Here is a 19,783-nt window from a genome sequence, read left to right as displayed (position 1 = left end):
GAAAGTCTGTGTTGCCCAGCGACAGCCCTGAAACCTGAAGGATCTGGAGAAGATCTGTATGGAGGAGTGGGCCAAGATCCCTGCTGCAGTCTGTGCAAACCTGGTTAAGAACTACAGGAAACGTCTGATCTCTGTAATTGCAAACAAAGGTTTCTGTACCAAATATTAAGTTCTGTTTTTTCTGATGTATCAAATACTTATTTCATGCAATAAAATGCAAATTAATTATTTAAAAATCATACAATGTGATTTTCAGAATTTTTGTTTTAGATTCCGTCTTTCACAGTTGACGTGTACCAATGATAAAAAAAATTACAGACCTCGACGTGCTTTGTAAGTGGGAAAACCTGCAAAATCGGCAGTGTATCAAATACTTGTTCTCCCCACTGTATATCAGAGGCTGACTAATGTCACCAAATTCTGCATGTGTTGCATATCATGTGTATTGCCTCATAGTAAAGAGTTATGGCTCTGTTTTAATATGTGTAAACAAGGCTGGCAGTGCCGACATCTAGTTAAGTAATGGACTCTGTTTCTTACACAATAATTAGGACCATCATGTGTAATATTTGCTTCACTAGGGATTTGTCAGGTGATGATCGCTGTCGTGACCAGTGGTACTTGTACACACCAGGGATACAGTTATTGCGGTTATGTTGATTGCTATGGTTTAGCCATAATTCCTCCATGCTAAGATAAATAACAAATCTTGGTTGATGGATGTGTGTGTGTGTGGAGTACATGAGCCATATCACGACAGGCATGTATTGTAAAACACATATAGAACTAGAAGGGCACTCGGTAGAGCGCATACCTCTGCCACATAATGCCTGATCCACGAGAACATATCAGGCCCAATACATGTTTGAGATATCATGGTGTCCAGTACTATATCGTTTTTTGGCCCTATCTCTTAATGGTGAAGAATCACTTTAAAAATTAAATAATTCTCTTATCCAGATCTCAATTCGCATCTTCACCAAAATCGACTCAATTCGTCCTTGCAATACACACAACCCATCTACCAAGTTTCATCCGAACCCATCCAAAACTTTTTGAGATGTCGTACTATATATCATTTTTTGGCCCCATCTCTCATGGTGAAGAATCACTTATAAAAATTGTAGTAGTCAGATCGGGATCCAGATCTTCACCAAAATCGAATCAATTCGTCCTTGTGACACACCCAATCTGTCCACCAAGTTTCATGCAAATATGTCCACAACTTTTTGAGATATCCTGTACACAAACAAACAGACAAGCCTGTAGGCGGCGATTGGTCGCCGAGCATGGAAACTATAAGATATAGAGCAAAATGGATGTCATATAGCGGATAGGGAATCACCTTAAGATTATGCATATCAAATCTCATCCAGTTCCATCTACTGATAACTACTCAGTATCCATTTGAATGAAAAGTACCGAAAATGCGGTTTGAAATCAGAAATCCCCAAAGTTCAAGGGGGTGCTGTGGATGAACAAAGATATAAATCGAAAATCTGGCTTGATCGTTTGTGCACAATGTATTCCAGATGATTAGTGTGAATTTTCATGACCATCCGACCATAACTCGAGGAGGAGTAGCATTTGGCGTGAAGGCACCTCCAGCTCTCGCATATTATTGATTTTTGCACGAATTGACCTTTGACCCCTGACCTAAGCGAAATCGGTGAATATGTCCTGAGGCAAAGTTGTCGTACTCATTGAGTACCATGAACCTGCAAAGTTTCATTCGTATCGATGCACTCACCTGGTCGCTAGGGGGCCTTAAATTTTCACCAATTTTCGCGCACACCCTAATTGTAGGGGGCGCTGCGGGTAAAGTATTCCATATATCACAAAAACCGGAATATATTTGATAGAGCATCACCTGTAGATCATTCGTGCCAAATTTCATAAGCCTACGTGGGATAATGGCTTTCGGAATTGATTCCGCGTGAACGGTACTGATTTTGAAGGTTTTTCGGTTGTTGCTAGGGAACCGAAGCGTCCCTAGCAACCATCACACTTTCCAAAGCACTAGGTAATAAGATGTACCTACCACCCGAGTTTGGTCAAAATCCAACCACTTTTACTACCAATTATGCTGATGACAAACGAACAAACATCCAAACAGACAGAATTACTGACAATAAGGGTCACCTATTTCAGCGACCCAACAGAAAAGGGTGAAAACATAACGGTCACCTTCGGTGGTGGAGGTAAAAATCTGATGAACACATCCTCAACCATTTCTTGGACAAGCATTTACCAATGTTGTTAAAACTTGGCACACAGATAATGAATGATGGCTTACAAAAGCATGTCTTTTTTTTTTCGCGAGATCACACCTAAGATGGCCAACTGGCCGTCATTTTAGTTGTAAAAAACCCGATGTTTATCACCACTCACAAGCTTGTGTGTTTTCTTGGCAAAATGAGACTTCCCCAAACTCCCCACCCATAAACCACCACATCGGGGGGCCCGTCTCTATGGACTGTGATCCACAAGCTGTCGTGTGGGCCGCTTGTTGCCTCAGGAGGGATCAGATCAGATATGGGAGCATGCGCAGGAGCAGCGCGTCGCTGCATCCACTTTCCACCAGTACTCCAGGGGCCTCCATCTGGCCATCCCCCAGGCAGATGCCTGGCCCATCCCCATCTCCTTGAGATGCTGATAAACCTGCTGCAACCACAGGGCATGTGGTCAGCCGATTGGCCTCCTCCACTCATGAGGCTCCCTTGCTGAGAGAATCTGATTAGCAGGATCAGCGTCAGGAAAACGTGCCACATGTCCATACAGCCGCAGCTGACACAACTCATTTGAGTCTCTTTTAGCAACCGCTCGTTGGACGCAAGGTCCGACCAGTGATAGCCAAGGGTTCTGCGAAGACACCTGGTACCAAAGGAATAAAGTCGCCGTCTCAGATCCCTGGTCAGAGTTCAAGTCTCACATCCATAGAGCAAGACTGAAAGCACCAAGGACCTGAAGACTCGGACTTTTATCTACCCGCACAGGCACCGGCAGCGCCACACTCCATGATCCAGTTAATCCATGACTCCCCAGACCCGACCCAGATATCTGTTGACCTCTGGCTCACAGCCAGCAGATGCATGAATACCACGGTCAAGGAAAGTGAATCTCTCCGTGATCTCAACATCCTCACCTTTAACAGGCACAGACAGGATAGTAGCATCCAAGATGTCAATGAAAGTGTGGATCTTAGTTTTGACCCAGGGAACCCATAATCCCAGCGGCTCCGACTCCTCATACAGCACCTCGAGGGCCCCCAAAATTACATCTAGAGTCTCTGCAAAGATGACTGCATCATCTGCAAAATCAAGGTCAGAGGTCTTGACATTCCCAAACAATGCACTGCAGCATGATCTCTCCAACATCCTCCCCAGAATCCAGTCCATACAAGCGCTGAAAAGTGTGGGGGCCAGTACACACCCCTGATGAACTCCAATAACAACTGGAAATAAGTCAGAGATTGTACCATCACATCTCACAGCACTCTCAGTACCAGAGTACAGTTCAGACATCAGATTGATCAGTTTTTGTGGCACCCCCACGAAGACCAAGAGTCCTCCAGAGGACATCCCGATTCACTGAATCAAACACTTTACAGAGATCAACAAACGCTGCAAGGAGCCCCTGTCGAAACTCTCATCTGCGTTCGGTGAGGACCCGAACATGAAGCATATGGTCAATCGTTGACCTCTTTGGTGTAAAGCCTGACTGCTCTGGACACTAGTGCTCAAGCAGATGGTGGCGAACCCTATCAATAATTAACCAAGCAAAGACCTTGCCTGGCACCGAGAGCAGCGTCACCCCTCGGTAGTTGCTGCAGTCCTGGCGATCACCCATCCCTTTCCAGAGAGGGCAAACAAGACCTGTCTTCCAGTCATTTGGGATGATTCCTGTGTTCCAGGCAGAGCACAGAACTGTGTTCAACGGCACGAGTACAGCAGTTCCACCAGCCTTGAGAACTTCAGCATGGATGCCACAGATCCCTGGAACTTTACCCCATTTCAACCAGTTCATCGCAGCCTGTGTTTCCACAAGCGAAGGTGGATCTCAGTTGATTGGAAGGTCAACAATAGGGATTGAAACACCCCTGACATCCAACTTGAAAGCTGGTGGATCATCCTGATATAGCCGCTCAAAGTAACCGGCCCAGTGGGCCTTCACTTCGGGCTCCTCTGTCAATAGCCCACCACCGTCCGCTCTTACTGCAGAACACCGAGGAAATGGGCTTGGAGGAACGCAATGCACAAATTCCCCTGTAAGCAGAACAAGAATGACTAGACCACAGGTGATGCTCTACCCCATCACAGATTCCTCGCACATAGGCCTCCTTGTCCACCCTTAGTGCACGTACAGTTTTCAACCTCAGCTCTCTGAACAACTCAACTCTGCCATTCAGTCTGGCCCTGTAACTCTGGTCAATTGTATCCAGTGTCCCTCAAGAGACAAAATTCTTCTTCACCCTACAGTGAATTCCAAGACATCCACCGGCAACATCAAGGACAGTGGTCTTGAAGGCGCTCCACAACTCTTCAGGATTCCCCAGAGCAACCAGAACCCTTAAATCTCCACTCAGCCTGTTCGCAAACTCCTCAGCTACCCTCTCATCCTTGAGCTTTCCAATATCCAGCCTAGGCTGGGATGTTACCATTCTTCCGCATTTAAGGTGCAACTTCAGAGTTGCGACAACAAGCCTGTGGTCGTTACTGAGGAACTGAGCACTCCAGTAGACCCTGCATTTCTGGACTATCCTTCAGTGACCATCAACGAGCACATGGTCTGTCTCCTTTGCCACACCAACAGTGTTGGAATACCAAGTCCAGTGATAAGCCAGTGGGTGCTGGAACCATGACCCAGCCACCCCAAGTCCATGACTTCGTGCAAAGTCAAGGAACATAGTGCTATTCTAGTTCATAGTTCCAAACCCATGGGGAGTAATACATGTCTCATAAACATCTTTCAGTTCCAGTCGATGCATTGAAATCTCCCAAGACTAGAAGTGCATCTCGCCTGAGGCACTGATCAACCACAGACTCGAGCGTGGCAGAGAATGTGTTCTTCACGGTGAAATCACTCGCCTCAGTTGGAGCAAATACAGAGACCAGGGAAATGACACCCAAGGAGTGATGAATCCTTTGTCTCATAATCCGCTTGTTGACCGCTGTTACCTTAATTACCATTGGAATCAGCTTATTTGACACAGCTACAGCAACTCCTTGGGCATGGTAACCATCAGAGCGACCAGACCAATAGTATGTGTTACCACCCACCATGATCTTGCCGCAATCCGGTCCCCGAACCTCAGAGTGCTGCAATACTAATGTTCAAACGTTTGAACTCCGATGACAACAGAGACAGGTGATCATCCTCTCTTCGGGATAGGACCTGCCAGGCACCCACCCAAAAGGACCGCCTCAGGTTAACCCAAGGAGACCACCGTCTGGTGGATGACACCTCAGCACCACTCTGGCACACTGCCATAGTCTGACCCGGGAAGGTTACCCCGTGGTTTTCCTCCTATCATCAAACAGTGGGGGTCCCGAAAGCTTTGCCCCAATCCCGTCATCCAGTGAGCTGCCCTGCGGAAGGCAGCTGCACAGGTGGTACTCCCGTAGAGTGGATTTTCAGATTTTCTTTGTGGAATGAAAGGTTTTACGGTGGCCGGAGTCCAAGTCCTGCCACCGACCTCCTTAAAAAAAAAAAAGTAACCCAACTGCAGGAGGATGTTTTGGCTCAGTGTGACCACTCCTTGGCTTTTTCACAAGATCTTGGCTATTCGTTGTTCACCTTGGCGTCTTGGTTTTCCATAGGTTTTCTTGGCGTATAGGTTTTCTATTATCATCACTTTTCCGAAACCTTGTGAATTCTTGGCTTTTTTCATTGGCTCACCTTGGAATTTGTCAAAATGAGGAGTGGGCACATTGGTTCGCAGACACAGTTGGGCACTAGATATGGATGGCCGTTGGCTCACAAGGAGCTCCTCCGCCCTTTGACAGTTTTTGTTTTTAATCCTGCCGGGTGTCCATATCCACACATCCTCCTCACCAGGAAACCTGGTGGGGGAGACGGTTTAGTCGCCTTCAACCCGACCATGGAACAGGTTCGTACATGTTTACATGGTACCTGTAGCAAGTCACAGATCTAATCTGGCCTGGCTTGACACATTCACATTGCCTCAGGGCTCCATGCAGTTGCATAGGTTAGGTGGCCATGATGCTGCCACTGCTCCTGCCTCACACCATGCTCAGCTTGATACCATGGAAACCAAGGTATTCAAGATCACAAGAATCTTCCGCAATGAAGCTGGGTTGATTGGCCTGTCACTTTCACATCACAGACAGGTCGGTGGTCGTTCTGTCACAGACAGGTCAGTAGTCTTCTCCAGCTTCCTTTCTGGTCTTTCGTTCACCACCATCTCAGATCATTCCCCATCCCAAACCATGATCTTTTCTACCCTTGTTAACCTCCCCCTCCAAGCCCACCTCTTTCCAAGTTTCCAGTTTTTCCTCCCTGAGAGTTTGCTTTTGCATCCATCTTGTCCACCCCATGTGTCCTCCCCTCATCCTCATTCTTCCCCCACATCCCTTATTTCTCCAAGTCTCACTCTATTTTGTCCTTCATCCATGCTATTTAGTGGGGCGGCTTAGCCCAAATATTCAAAAGAATTGTGCATTTTGTGATACAAGCACCAAATTTGGCACAAATGTACATTAATGTGTTGCGAACATATTCAGATATTGGGCCACTTGAAATTCTCTCTTTATGTCCGCCATATTGGATTTCAAAATGGCCGCCACTTGAAATCTACATTTGCTATTATCTCTGGACGTAATGCAGCTATTGACTTGATTCTGGTATCTAAATGTATGTTTTTGGGAGCAAGGAATCCAAAGGAACAATTTTCAAAATGAAAGGCCCAGTCAACAGGATCACAGGACACAAAACAAGAGCGAGCAATGTCGGCAGTTGTCTTCGCTGAACTCGTCCTCCACATTGAAGATACCAGACAAGATGAGGAGACTGCACCAGTATTCAGATTGGCTGACCTTGTTTCCCGCCTTTGGAATAAACTTCCTCACTCTATTCTTTCCCATTCTTCCCTCCAGGCTTTCAAAACAGCTGTTCACCACCACCTCTTATCTTCCCCCATCCAAATCCTCGATCTTTTCTACCCCCGATAATCCACCCAAGCCCACTTCCTTCATTTCTCCTGCTTTCCTTCCTGAAAGTACCTGAAATGTCCATCTTCTCTTCGCCATGTTCCCCGTCCCATCCCCATCCCTCTCCCTTCCACAGTTCACCTAATGTGTCTGTTCCCCACTGTTTTGTCCGTTCCACTCCCGCCCCTCTTGTCTCATGCCTCCTTGCTGTGAGTTGTGTGTTAGCTCTCATACGAGCCTCGACCAAGGTATACAAAAAAAAAAAAAAAAAAAAAAAAAAGCTCTATCAGTCCAGAATGGAACAGCTAGGAGTCCAGCTCAACATGAGAGTCCACTCCACATGACTGAAACAGCTCAGTTTCCTGACATGCGGGCACACACCAAGGGGAGAGACATCCTGATGGCATTTGAAGAAGATGTCGGTGCTGCTCTTGCCAAAGCCTGCGAGCTGGACAGTGATAGTGATGCAGTCCATCTTGCCCATGCTGCACAGATTGTTGAATTTCAACACACTGGAACCAACACTGGAGACGGCAAACAGCAGACACACGTCATCATGATCAGACGCTAAGTGTACAGGCCTCATTTGTGAAAGATGTTCGCTCTCTCGTCGGTGTCATAGAGGAGATGGGCAACCCATTCGAGGAGGAGAGTCAGGATGTAGTCAAACTGGACACAAAGGAGATCGCAGATCCTGCTGCTGTGGAGACCGTGATGAATGCCAAGAGGATTGGCCAAGAGCAGTTCGAGGCTTTCACCAGAGAGTGTCTGTTGGACAGAACAAAGGCAGTGGACGCACCCATTCCTCGTAACAAACTGAAGGTGTTCAGCACTTCCACTCCAAGAAGCCAGAGCATAGGTCAGCAACAACTTGCCTCCATCAAGAATGACCGTGAACTCTTCGCACGCCTGTACATTGGCTGCCAGACGAGGGATGGAAACCTTGAGGAGTTCTTTTGTCACGAGAATCAGGCATGTCCTCTTGCATTGGCTGATGGTGGAAGCCTCTGCACTGGTACCAAGAGTGATCCTCACATGCTTGGAAGAAGTCTCCGACGCAAAGACAGAGACTCCTGTCACGACCTGTATTGTGCTTGATGGAGCAGCCATCGTCCAGATGCTGAAGCCGGCTGCATCAAAGACCTTTGAAGAGTATGCACAACAGATCTTCATCCCATATACAGTATGTCCACGAAGCTGCAAACAGTGTCACGCCTGGATCTGGTCTGGGATACTTACCTTGCTGATTCACTGAAAGGTAATACACGTGCAAAGCGGGGACAAGGTGTGCGAAGACGTGTGGTGGCTGCCGCAGCCATACCAGGAAACAGGCAGAACTTCCTACGAGTGGACAGCAACAAGACCGAGCTGTTCAGGTTCCTCTTCGCAGCTCTCATGGAATGGTTTGACCAGGAGGACAAACAACTCGTCATTACTGATGGAGAGGCAGTGCTCAGCAAGCCACTACTGCCAGATCTGACCTCACTCGCCCCATGTAACCATGAAGAAGCTGACAGTCGGATGTTGCTGCCTGCATCTCACGCAGTCCAGCATGGACACCATGCAATACTCATCCGGACTGTAGACACCGATGTTGTGGTGCTGGCAGTGTCCCTGGCACAGGAGTTGCAACCAGAAGACAAACTGTGGCTGGCATTCGGAACAGGCCAGAGTTTCCGATACCTTGCAGCACACGAAATAGCAGCTGGATTGGGACGAGAGAAGGGATTGGGACACTGCCAATGTTCCACGCTCTAACTGGATGCGACACTGTGTCTACTTTTCATAGACATGGCAAGAAGACTGCGTGGGCAGTCTGGACGGTACTGCCAGAACTCACTGAGGCGCTGCTGCTGCTGCTGTCCTCTGCACCTCGTGATATACCAGACGATGCAATGCGCATCATCGAGAGGTTCGTGATCCTGTTGTATGATCGAACCAGCAAATGCACAGACATTGACAAGGCCAGGAGGAAACTCTTCGCAAGGAAGAACAATGTGCAGCTCATCCCTCCAACGAAGGCAGCTCTGGAGGAACATGTCAAGAGGGCAGTGTATCAAGGTGGACATGTGTGGGGTCAGATACTGCTGCCAGCACCAGAGCTCCCTCCACCAACCAACTGGGGTTGGTCAAGGACTGGAGAAGGACAGTACACACCTTACTGGACCAGGCTAACTGAGGCAGCTCACAGCTGCATTGAGCTGGTTTCTTGTAAGTGCAAGAAAGGGTGTGTGAGGCGCTGCAAGTGCAAAAAGGCTGCCCTTCAGTGCACAGCCCTCTGTGTGTGTGAAGGGGACTGCACATGACGATGAGTCAACAACATACATGTACTTGTGGCAATGCTGAACTTGTTAACATGACACTGTTTATGTACACGTATCTTCAGTACCGGTATATACCTAGCCTCAGATACCAGTACACCTCGCCTCAAATACTAGACCATGTAGCATGTCAGTATTATACCTAAGACATTTACAGAACGAAGACATTCTTTTCAAAGTATTGTGTTGAATCCAATATTTGCAGAGATAATTTCCAAATAAAATTATATAACAGACTGTGATAGATAATATTAAGTTGAAAATGGTACCATTGGATTCCTTGCCCCCAAAAACATACATTTAGATACCAGAATCAAGCCAATAGCTGCATTACATCCAGAGATAATAGCGAATGTCGATTTCAAGTGGTGGCCATTTTGAAATCTAATATGGCGGACATAAAGAGAGAATTTCAAGTTGCCCAATATCTGAAAATGTTCGCAACATATTAATGTACATTTGTGCCAAATTTGATGCTTGTATCACAAAATGCACAACAGGTTTGCTATGCTGCTACACTAATTGGTGGGTTTTCACCCTCTCTTTCTCCTGTTTGTTTTCTACTGCTATGTCCTGATTCATTGTAGCTCCTCCACGAATGCTGACTTTGTATTCAAAAAATTCTTATCTTATTTGTAGTAAAAAGCCTGTAATTGGATCCTTTTTATAAAAGTGCTTGTGTCTTTGCAGGGAGATAGAAACTTACCTGGAGAGAATGATTGGGTGAAGAGTGCAGAAAGTTGATGAGCAAGAGCAGCAGAGAAGGATTTTGGGACACAAGTACTGATGTCGTCTGGACCTGTCGCTGAATTGGAGTCAAGGTTTGTCTGAAATATCTCCATTTTTTTCAAGTGAGAAAGACCCAGTATCCAGTTGGGTACAAGAGGTTAGGTAGGGTAGGTGTCGGAGTGAAGGGTTGGGTACACACAATTTGGAAGCAATATGCATATTATTTACTACTACAACTACGATTACTACTGCTACTACTACAGGATGGCCTTGAGGTAGGCACACTCACCTTTTAGCTCTCTCGCCTGGGTATGAATTTCATCCAGCTATAATCTGCTATCCTGGTGTTTCACAGGCAGGGTGATTCATCGTAGTGTGCTGTCCCTCGGATGGACATTAAACTGGGTGACCCGTCTACCGACTGGTATTGGTTGCTGGACGTTAAAGACCCTACACTGTCCTCCATGAAGAGCAGATGAGCTATCGTCGGCATCCTGGCAAAATTCCAAATTCCTACCATATATATTTATATATATATATATATATATATATATATATATATATATATATATATATATATATATATATATATATATATATATATATATATATACATATATATGTATATATATATATGTATATATATATATATGTATATATGTATATATATATATATGTATATATGTATATATATATATATATATGTATATGTATATATATATATATATATATATATATATATATATATATATATATATATATATATATATATATATATATATATATATATATATATATATATATATATATATATATATATATATATATATATATATATATATATATATATATATATATATATATATATATATATATATATACATATATATATATATATATATATATATATATATATATATATACATATATATATACATATATATATATATGTATATATATATATATGTATATATATATATATATATATATATATACTGTGACGTCCACGGGACTTGAACAGTCCCGCCAACGTAGAATGAGCCGAAACGATGGAGGCGGTTTATTTTTTATAACCCAAAGATGGCGGTTTTAATCGCTCTACAGCAAACGGGACGAGGAAGGTGGCACGAGTCGCTTTTCACTGAGTTAATAATGTTTATTTCTCTAACCAGAAATAATAAGACTCGGCAAGAGGAGGGATCCGGGGCGATTCAACGGGATGGTGGTGTGGGTTCGGGCGTGGGGAAAACACAAACAATTCCAATGGATATACAAATCTCAAACCCTCTAAGGCGCCAGGTACACACACACACACACACACACACACACACACACACACACACACACACACACACACACACACACACACACACACACACACAACGTAGCTGGTCCTGGTGGTCAGGCTGGCCCGTGGTGTCGACGCAACAGTCCCTGGATTGGCGCCGGACGAGCTGGCGTTGCGCTCGTCAGGGGCAGGAGACACTGTGGTGCTGTTCCTGGTGGTGTCGACCTCCTGGTGTCAGCCCAAGTCCGCACACAGCCGCCAGGGAGCCAGTTCTGGCGCCAAGATGCGAGCAGGAGAGGGAGGCAGGTCCGCCCGCCGTTCGGCCCCGTACTCCGAGCCAGCAGAACTCCAGAGCCAACCGAGGTGAGGCACGAGGCACAGCTAGGCCACGAGACATGACGAATCGAGGAACGAACCAGCGCAACAAGAGAGCATGCTCCGAGACCAACAGCCTCGACCAGACGCTTTCTTTTTATGACTCCTCTTCCACTTCTTTTCCCGAACAGAACCTTTTTATACTCGAGTCCTCGTCACTTCCAATCGAGCCGTTTTATTGGCCCTCCACCGTCGCCTTCCGCCAATCGTGATCAAGGGGCGGAGCCATCCGCAGCACTGTCCTGTTACGTCACGGCAAGCCTACAGGGAATACTAAAAGGGTTTACGCAGACACACTTACCCTAACCCGTCTCCCTATCTAATTACGTGACAATTATCATTTCCCCCTTGAAGAAATGGACATTTACTAGACAACTTATCACCACTGAATTGCTACTTATTACATCGAGATCCTGGTACAACTCGAACAGCGTGGCATACCTAATTAAACATCCTAATTACCCTTTGAATGCATACCCCCCCCCCCTCAGACGTAACAATACATATATATATATATATATATATATATATATATATATATATATATATATATATATATATATATATATATATATATATAAAACATCCAGTGTCCTCACCAATAACAAAAGCATCACTGTACTCAAACTTAAAAGACACATGCTTCTCCATCCACAAGTAAAGATAAAAGACAGTGAAAAGGAGGTGTAAAGGCTGGCCTTGAGCGTTCTGGCTCAAAAAGAAGAGAAAATTAAGCTTCAATCGAGCTTGCAATCTGACCAATAGGAATCAATAGACATGGCAAATTTGTCCTAATGACACTAATGTCACACAGATCGGTATAAGGCGATGGAATAAGGGCAAAATTGGTGAGAGACAAGGACAGACAGAAAGAGAGACTCATGATGGAGAGAATACAAATTAATATCACGTTTCCCATGTGTTTTTATACCATTTTTTTTTTGGGGGGGGGGATGTTGGATGCAGGTCTGGTCAGTTCTCTATGTCCAGTTCTTGAGGGAGTGTTGCATTCTCCCCAAGACGTACATGTTTAGAGGGAGAATCTCTAACTGGAACATAACCTCTGCACTGTCCCAACTGAGGTCCAGTCTTTTTCCAAATTGCGGTTGTTGAGAAGCTATTCCACAAGCTTAGAATTCTCAACATAAAGTTCTTCCATTACATTGTTAATAGTGTTTAAATGTTTTGATGACCCTTGGATTTGATACACATCTACAGTATGTTTCAACTCTTGATGTTGCAACTCAAGACAACATAATTTTGAAAGTAAAGCTCTGGCTTCACTTCAATGAACCTGTGATATGGAGAACAATGGTTGCAATGCTAATTGCATCTGAATGACAGGAGAGAGTTAAGAGGGAGCACACCTCCCTTTTGTTTGAATGCTCGAACAAGGGTCGTGGAAGAACTAGAGAAGATTGGAAGGGAACAAAATGGAAAGAGGGAAACACCAACAGCAGAGTAGAAGTGAGAGTGAGATCAAGGGGTGGGAGAGGACACATGGGGGTGAATTAGGGGTAGAAGAGATCATGAATAATGGTTGGAAGGGGGGGGTGACCTAAGATAGTGGTGAGCAGCTCTCTTGAAGCCTTGGATGGAGGAATGGGACTGAACAAATTGGGGAAGTTTGTTCCACAGGCAAAAGAAAAGAGGAACAAATATGTAGAGTTAGCAGTGAGGCTCGATTTCGGGAGCTTAACAAGAAGAGGATTACTGGCAGACTATATGTGTCCTGCAGAAACCTGGAAGGGAAAGAGCCAAGAGAGGGCAGTGGATACAAGACCAAAAAGGAGGTGGGAAATACAGAGAGGTCACCAACCTGCCTGCAATGCGAAAGTAACATGCCTCGACACTCAGCTTCATCACTGGAGGTCCCAATGATTTTGAGAGCCTTGCTTTCCTTGGCATCAAGAAGGACAGGGTGTGAGGCAGGGGTGCCAGCCTAAAGGAGAGAGTAGTATTCCATCAAGATGTGCATGGAGGCCTTGTAGGTCATCAAAAGTTCAGATTGGCCAAGGAAAGACCTTGCACGATGAAGGATACACAGTCGGCGGTTGGCTTTGGAGGCCATCTTAGAAATACGGTCCGTCCATGAGAGATTATGACTGATGGTGAGGTCCAAACGTTTGATGATGGTGAGGCCCAAACCTCAAGTGGTTTGTAAAGGAAGTAGATGGGAGGATTTCCAAGACAGACCTTGGAGAGTCAGGGTGATGTTGGAGACTGCAAAGCTGCTGCATATTGTGCATGATGTATTACGTACCATTCTGGGTACAGGAAGGAGAAGTCAGTGTACTCTGTCATGGCCACCAGGCTCAGACCCACGTGTTCAATTCTCATATTGTTTGAATAAACTTGTTCGTTTATTTCTGACTTTTGAATATTTAACATGGCGACGTCGGAAAAAGTAGCATTCTACGCGGCCCTGGACAGGATCATCGGTGCCAATCCATGCTGATAACGGCGGATGTCAGCGGATCATGTTTCGATTTCCCGTTTGTTTTGATTATTGACTGGAACAGTACTTCCCATATTGGTGTCTGTTTCATATCCCAGTGAGTAAGTATCTACATTTAACACACGGTATTCCGAAAGATAAATCTATGGAGTCTTCTGAGGACGTTGCCTCGTCGGTGGCTTTTATGAAGGACATGATGGATATGCAGCAATTTGCCATGCTGATTAACAACAGGCACACATATGGGAAATGAAAGTGTTGCATGAGACTAAAGCTGACCGTCAGCCCACTGTGTATGTTGACACTGGTGAGGATGGTATTCAGGATCATCAAAACATCTCAAAGACACTACCTGTGTCTACTCCAAAACAATATGGTAAATAGCCACCAGTCTTATCCGAGTCTACGACCTTGCGAGATTTAAAGGCGTGGAGGGAACAATGGGATGATTACTCTCATCACACATCTCGATCGTATGAGAGCATGTGAGCTATTAACAACTCTCTGGAACTGTCTGACACTGGGCATGAGGTCAATCCTCAAGAATTCCATTGATATCGATTCCACATTGGACACACTTTCCGTTGAGAGTGTACTCAACCAGCATCAATACACATCTACGAGGACAAGACCACATCATCCACGATCTGGTTGATTTTCATGAGCAGCACCAGGGGGGTAGAGAGACCTTCGACTCATTTTTATTGTGAACGAAAGGAGATTGCTGCCAATTGTGATCTCTCATCCATGAAGGTCAAACAACAGTTTGTGATTCGGATCATCACTGGCATTTCTTATTCAGAGGTGTGTCAGTCTGTTTGTTTGTTAATTGCCGGAATCCTTCGGATTTCGGCAATTATGTTGGTCGGTTGTGTGTGTCATTCTGTGTCTGTCTGTGTTTGTTTGTGTGTTTGTTTGTGTGTTTGTTTACCCTGTAGCAGCCACACCGTTTCAGCGATCATGACCAAACTGGGTACAGACGTCGGCCATGGTCCAACTCAGACACTTGTCGTTTTTTGGTGAATCTAGGTCAAAGGTCAAGGTCAAGGTCACCGAAAAACCGAAATTCTTATTTTCGCAATAACGTCCGCTAAAATGGTCGTATCGACTTCAAACCAAATCCAAAATGTGCATCTTCCAATTCTGCATCCAACCATATGTCTCATTGGGGTGTCACACCAACACCCTTCTTAGCGGTCGGGGGTCGAATGTCCGGGGGGTTGGGTCAAAACTTTCAAATTGCGATAAAAACGCCATTTCAAGTCCGATTGACTTCCAAGTTATGATCATGACCAAAATAAGTGCTATAACTCATTAAACAGTATCACTATCGACTTATGAGAACCAAATTGATTTCCAGGTTTTTGTTTTTTCAGAGATCATGGAGATATGACAAAGTTATTCCGGCGATTCCTTGCTCAACGAGCAATTTCATTTGTTCGTTTGTGGGCAGGATATCTCAAAACATTGTGGACAGATGCAGATGAAATTTGGTGGGCAGGTTGGGTGTGTGACACAGACGAACTGATTAGATTTTGGTGAAGATCCAGATCCGACTACTAGAATCTTTCAAGTGATTCCTCACTATTCATAGATGGGGCCAAAAATGATATATAGCACGATATCTCAAAAAGTTGTTGACGGATTTGGATGAAACTTGGTGAACAGGTTGGGTGCGTAACCATGACGAAGTGATTTGATTTTGGTGAAGATCAGAACCCGGATCTGGATACGAGAATTATTTAATTTTTAAAGTGATTCTTCACCATTGTAGTCAGGGCTGTTAGGGCATAAAAGGGGCCGTTTGGTTCACATTCTTCCAAAGGCACCAATTTTGGCCCAGATGTCGCCCATACCATACTTTTTCGATTTTTGACGGGTGCCAAGATGGGCGCCCCCCCGGGGCCGCCATATTGGCCAAATCCAATATGGCCGCCACTCGGGTTAGAGGTAAATCAAGTTAAAAATCCAAAAGGGCGAGAATCATGAATAATACCACTTTTTAGGGGTTTTCGGGGTATGGGAATCTGATACTGGTCTTATTTCAATGATTTGAGGTCAAGGTCACCCTAAAGGTCATTATGGGGTCTACCCCGGTGTTTCTGGTGCGTCATCCCAGATCCCAAAAAATATTAAAACTTCAAAATATTTACCCATTAAATACTAGTATTTGGGTAGAAAAGTCAAAATATGCCATTTGTTTCTGTTATTTTACGAGCTCCTGTGAACTCATATATTATGAGAAATAGTAGATGACACCAGTTAATGGTAAAATAGCCCCCACCCACTTCATAAACAAACGTTCCAAACCACCCTAACTCAACTTTTACTGTGAAAGTGCCTATATATATATATATATATATATATATATATATATATATATATATATATATATATATATATATATATATATATATATATATATATATATATATATATATATATATATATATATATATATTTGCTCCTGCACTTCTCTGGATATAAAATAATAAACATTCACTTCCTTCCAGTAGCAGCCATGTGCAGCCTACAATTTAAATTTCTTGTTAGCTTTTGAAATATAGCTACCAGGTATTGATTGATTGTTTTGGTGTTTTTATCTGCTGACTGTACTTCAATTTAGTAGCCTAAATCCTTTCCCATTATTAGCTGTATGTCACACAAGTTGAGATCTTCTCCACAGGATGTGTGTATTTCGCATGACATCCTAAATGCTAACCAATTTTCCTATTTTGTTAGGTGATGTCACATGCAGTTAATTAAAGTTTCTGGTATTAGACAAAGACGTAGCTCAGTGTAGGTAGATCATTCTAAATTGAGCTTGTTTTTAAAACTGTTTACAAATTTTTAGTTGCATGTCATATCCTTTTTGGTTTATTTTTTACGTTGAATATTTTTCAGATAATACCAAGTCTGTGATCATCAACATTTCCAGCAGCGGCAGTGGTGCCTGATGTCATTCGGAGCTGACGTCTCCCCTATCTCACGAGACACCCTCGATGAAAGTTCATCGCGATGACGAGTCAAAATAATATTATAATGGACTAGTAATACATGAGTGTCAAGCTATGTCTTCTACCGAAATTATGAACTGGGGACTCTGTTGTCTTTGTCAATCGGACAAAACTGAACAAGCCTTGCAAACACCTAAGGAGGAGGGACTTGTATCACTTGAGAGAAATCTCAGACTTCAAAGCTCTCAATGACAATAATCTTCCTTCTGGTATCAATGTCACGATTAGTCAGTTGAATGATGGCTCAGGTATTGCAGCAACTCTTAAATCGCATAAGGCTTGGTATCACAAAACGTGCAGGAGTTATTGTAGTAGTTCTCGAGTCAAACGGGAGAGAGAGAAGCTGGCCCTCAGAATAGTCAAAAAAAACTCAGGTCATCTGGGGAATTTCAGCCTTGGGCCAATATCATGTGTTGTATAATCTGTGAGGGGGTGGGCCAGGCCACGCTACACAAGGTAGTAACTGATGTCGTAGATGCCAACCTAAAGAGTTGGGCAAAGACCAACAAAAACTTTAATTCACTTGGCAGACTGGTTGCCATAGCATCTGATGCGCATGCAGCTAATGCCTATTATCACCATCAGTGTTGTGTACATTTGCGAGACTTCGCTCATGCTGCCGAGCAACACGATTTGGTGGGTCCCGCACCTCCGCCGTTCGATCCCATCATCTGCGCTCAAATTATAACCCTTATCGAACATTTGGACACCACCTTATTCAAGCTCTCAGAGCTACGCGAGATGTATCAAAAGGTTATGAGTGAGCAAGGTCACCCATGCAGAGATAAAAAAAAGAGCCACACTGAACTCGATTCAAGGATCACCTTCTCAACTTCTTACCTGAATGGGATGAGTTTTCCAAGGGGAATGAAGGCAGGAAGGATATTTACATATCTCACAAATTGAAGGTGGCTGATGAACTTGCCAAGACATATAGGTCACAAATTGGTCAAGAGGACGCACTTATGTTCATGCGGGCTGCCGTGATGATGCACAAGTTTTGTCTACAGAGTCAAGAACCTTTCGATGGCTCCTTCCCCCCTAACTGCCTCACGGCTCCAGTAAATGAGGACATGAGGAGTTTCTTCAACACAGTGCTCCGGGGCCCATCGGCTCTTCATGGACGCGAGAAGATCGGTGGTGACTCCAATCATGACCCTGACATGCAATATTGCCTCGAATCGTTAAAATAAGGTCAGATTCGTGTTACTCAACCTCGGAAACTGGTAAAATGATGTGCTGTTTGTATATATTGACATAAAACAACTAAAATTACGTATATTGACCCCAAAATGACCTTTAGGGTGACCTTGAAGAGTGACCCTGACCTCAAATCATTGGAATAAGATCAGAATCAGATCCCCGGACCCTGAAAACCCCTAAAAAGTGGTATTATTCATGATTCTAGCCCTTTTGGATATTTAACTAGATTGGCCTCTAACCCGAGTGGTGGCCATATTGGATTTGGCCAATATGGCGGCCCCGGGGGCGCCCATCTTGGCGCCCGTCAAAAATCGAAAAAGTATGGTATGGGCGACATCTTGTCCAAAATTGGTGCTTTTGGAAGAATGTGAACCAAGAAATCCCTAACAGCCCTGACTATTGAGAGATAGGGCCAAAAACGATTATATACCATGATATTTCAAAAATGTATTGGGCCCGATATGTTCTCATGGATCAGGCATTATGTGGCGGAGGTCCACAGAGCTCCACAGAGTTCCACATTATGCGCTCCACAGAGTGTCCTAGTTTTAGACCGACTTAACCTGCCAAACACACCTTACTCGCTCGCTACCACGACATTGACAAAGCTTTCAACACTGTACCGAGACACATACGGATACAAAAGATTCTCACAACAAACATGAGCATCTACAACAAATATTGGATCTCAAACTTTCTTTCTAGCAGACAAGCACGTGTTACAATCAACAATACTTTTTCATCATCAAAATACCTTCCAAACAGTGTCCCGCAGGCAGCCGTCATTTCCCAGCACTTTTTAACCTCTTTCTCCATGACATGAACGAACGAACATCCTGCCTTCATGTCGCAATCCTTACTTCCACGGTTGACCTTTCCACAGGAGCCCACCATAAATATAACCACTCACTTACTCCAACAATACATAACATGATTCAACACTGGCTCACCAGAATGAACATCTTGCCAACTAAATCAACAATCGCTCTCCTAACCCCAGACAAACGTGAATCAAACTCCACAATAACAATGTACAACTAATAACTCCTAAATTAAAACCCCAGACTACTTAGAATCACACTTGACCCTCACATGACCTTCATTAAACACATGCAACAAACGACATATAGCTAAAGTCGACCAAAAACTCACCGTACTAAAAGCATGAATCAACACCAAGTTTGGTCAACAAAAATACTCCCGAACCACAATTTACAAACAGT

General features: G+C 44.2%; 1 long non-coding RNA gene across 1 annotated transcript in view; it reads left to right on the top strand.

The window, feature by feature from the left end:
• LOC147011088 (uncharacterized) overlaps positions 1-19,332 on the top strand; it is a 42,210-nt gene extending 22,878 nt beyond the window's left edge. The window contains exons 2-3 of the long non-coding RNA XR_015052577.1: positions 10,181-10,311; positions 17,245-19,332. This is a non-coding gene — a long non-coding RNA (uncharacterized LOC147011088). The remainder of the gene's footprint in view (positions 1-10,180; positions 10,312-17,244) is intronic.
• The last annotated feature ends 451 nt before the right edge of the window (positions 19,333-19,783 follow it).

This window comes from Eptatretus burgeri, chromosome 16 (genome assembly GCF_056783735.1).
Source record: "Eptatretus burgeri isolate ZD-2024b chromosome 16, Ebu_testis_v1, whole genome shotgun sequence".
NCBI lineage: Eukaryota > Metazoa > Chordata > Myxini > Myxiniformes > Myxinidae > Eptatretus > Eptatretus burgeri.
Note: the sequence above shows the minus strand (reverse complement) of the source record. Positions and strands in the feature narration are given on the sequence as shown.